Source organism: Porites lutea, chromosome 14 (assembly GCF_958299795.1).
Source record: "Porites lutea chromosome 14, jaPorLute2.1, whole genome shotgun sequence".
NCBI lineage: Eukaryota > Metazoa > Cnidaria > Anthozoa > Scleractinia > Poritidae > Porites > Porites lutea.
Window position 1 is genome coordinate 1509610 of NC_133214.1, and position 3557 is coordinate 1513166.

Consider the following 3557-nt stretch of genomic DNA (forward strand, 5'->3'; position numbering starts at 1 on the left):
AGGGGCTATTGCAAACGTACCCTCACAGCGCGGCATAGATCCTTCTTCCTGGAGATTGGAAATGGGTGCTCTGTAGGAAAAAAGGACAAAAAAACCTTGTTACAGAGTTACCCATAGAGTTTCTTAGAGAGTCGCCTCTCTGAAAGAAAAAATATTTGAATGCTAAGGATGTCTGCTTTCAGGGCTCCAACTATAAATGTGTAGGGATTGTACCTGTTGCTCTTTGGAGCTCTACAGGCATTTGCCGGGCAATCTTAACAGATATCAAAAGACACAAGGCAATAAAATTTTTGGACAGAGGAGAAGGCTGAATGACTAGAGGAGTTGATTCTGGTGATAAGACTTTACATCCTACTTTTTCCGTGATTCCATGTCCGGACGTACCTCTTTTCTTCTTACAGTATACAACCAATCACAGGGAAGACATTTGTATAGCTCTCCATTGTCGACGGCTGACTTTGTTGCCATGATCATTTTTTCAGGCTCATCGTCCTCCTTTCCGAAAAAAAACTGATACCATAACATACCATAATGCTTTTTGTTTGTCACCCCTAAATTTTGCATAATCATTGTTTTCAGTTTCTCTTGGGGCCGTTTTGCGTACCAGTTGTGACAGTTCACTGTAGACACGATGCGTTTACTATGTTCTGACCTGAGGGGCTATTGCAAACGTACCTTCACAGCGCGGCATAGATCCTTCTTCCTGGAGATTGGAAATGGGTGCTCTGTAGGAAAAAAGGACAAAAATACCTTGTTACAGAGTTACCCATAGAGTTTCTTAGAGAGTCGCCTCTCTGAAAGAAAAAATATTTGAATGCTAAGGATGTCTGCTTTCAGGGCTCCAACTATAAATGTGTAGGGATTGTACCTGTTGCTCTTTGGAGCACTACAGGCATTTGCCGGGCAATCTTAACAGATATCAAAAGACACAAGGCAATAAAATTTTTGGACAGAGGAGAAGGCTGAATGACTAGAGGAGTTGATTCTGGTGATAAGACTTTACATCCTACTTTTTCCGTGATTCCATGTCCGGACTGCGGGTTCCAGATTAAAGAGTTGCCATCAATACAGCAGCGCAATTTCTTTAGAAACTAACCTCTGTATAAAAAAGTATTGAATTGTAAGACCATACCTGGGCCAGGAGGCTTTTCTTTAATGCCCACGGGCGTCTATGCCTCGTGGGCAATCTGCGGTCGTCGTTCTGTAAATAAAGGCAACAAGATGCTGTCGGAAGGTATATATGGGCGTCGATGTACTTGGCGTGCGTGAAGTTTTTTTATGTGTATTAGGGATGTGTGAGTAGTGCAGTAGCGTTGTTTATATTATGGGGTGGTTGAAATGTGTCAAGTGGAAGGCATGGAGTTATATTGGACGTGAATTTGGTAAAATAATGGCTGTAGGTTGTTAATCACCGAAACTAGTTTCTCGTAGGAGAAACCAGTTGGAGTTCAAATTTGGTTATGAAGGGGGGTAGTGTAGTTACGGTCTGCTGACATGAAGAGGTTGAAGAAGATCTTATCAATATTCGAAAACATAATTGTACTTATTTTTAACGTTATTTGGTTTTCTGTGGAAGTTTGTTTTTCGATTATTTTTTTTATATTCGTATGGAGAGAACGTGGATGAAGGGAAAGTTCAGTTAATATAGAAAAGTGGGTCTGAAGCTAGGTTTTGAGAGGCCCTGTTACATGAGCCGGGCTGGCTCGCTTTTCAGCGTTCTCGGCACCTAAGCTACACTCAACAAAAATCAACTTTGCGATTATATGACAACCGAACCATGAACCGAGCGACAAGCAGGACAGCAGGTAACACACTGCTCATGCGCATTGCTTCCAATCTGTATATTAAAATGGCGGCTCCGGGCAAGCTCTCGCTTTTCGTGTAATACCGGGATAAAAGTCACCTCGGCAGGGTTAGCCAGCTCGGCTCATGTGATCAGGCCCTTACTGTGAGTTGTATTGTCACGCAGTTTACACGTAAAAACTTTTAAAAGAATTTGCCGCTTTCGTGGTTCGTGTTTGAGAGAGAACGACTTAATCTAATTAAGGGTTTTAAAAATAACTGTCACGCACGCAGTTTACACGTGAAGATGTTGGACTCGGTCACTTTTACGGGCCTCAGTTTGGTCTAAAAATAAGAGGAATCGGACCCCTTCCCTTGTTTCGCCACTATGTATAACCCGGGGGCAGCTTTGAGAGACGAAGTTAAATTGGTTGGCCTGTTTGGAGATTTATATATTTTGAGCAGAGAATGCAATTGACCACTTCAGAAAATACCATAACATACCATAATGCTTTTTGTTTGTCACCCCTAAATTTTGCATAATCATTGTTTTCAGTTTCTCTTGGGGCCGTTTAGCGTACGAATTGTGACAGTTCACTGTAGACACGATACGTTTACTATGTTCTGACCTGATTGGCTATTGCAAACGTACCTTCACAGCGCGGCGCAGATCCTTCTTCCTGGAGATTGGAAATGGGTGCTCTGTAGGAAAAAAGGACAAAAAAAGCCTTGTTACAGAGTTACCCATAGAGTTCGTTACTGTTGTTTTATTAGCTAATGGATGAAAAGATCAAAACACGGACTCTTTGTTTTCCCGCCAAAGAAAACCCTGATATAAAGAAGAAATTGTTCGATTGGCCAATCGTGTTGTAGTATGACGTCAAAGCGAAGTATCGGTTGATTTTTAGAAAGGACTCAGGCATTCACTATTTTCACATAGACCATAATGCACCTTGATTTAGAGTTGCCGGCCTAGTCCTTATACCGCGATGGTGTCAATATCACACCGATGGAAATAAGGAATTTAAAACACATTATATAGGTGTACATACCGTTTCGCGACTTATGCCTCACTGCATCCTTAACCGCCATTTTCGTCTTTTTTTTCTTGCTTTCTTCTCTGTAGCTTTTTGGAGCTCTGGAGGCATCCTTACTGTCCCATGATCACTATTATCATCAGTGGCTCTCTCTTCTTCTCTCTTCCCGCCTCTTCATCATCATTCGAGGCACCTTTATCTTGCAAAGGGTAAAAAAATGCTTACTTGTAAAACAAATTATGAAATCGAGTTACCAGCTGTGCTGAGGATTCTCAGTGGAACCCCTGTGTTCAAACACATGTTAACATAAAGACTGGGAACGACTGGTCCTAAGTCAAAGAATACTTAAGTCCAACTATAAATGTTCCGGGGTTCAACATGTTGCTCTTTGGAGCTCTGCATTATGCATCTGCCTGGCAATCTTAACAGATAACAAGACACACGTCAATAAATTTCCTGGACAGAGGAGAATCCTGCATGACTAGAGGAGTTGATTCTGGTGATAAGACTTTAAATCCCACTTTTTCCGTGATTCCATGTACGGATTGCGGATTGCGGATTCCGGATTATACAGCTCCCCCCGATGCAGCAGCACAATTTCTTTAGAAAGTAACCTCTTTATAAAATCTTTATAAAAAAGTATTGAATAGTAAGACCACACCTGCAGCTTTCTGAGTCTTTATTTTTCATCGATTCTATCATTCTCCTGTAAATAAATGCAAACAGAATCGTTTGTCG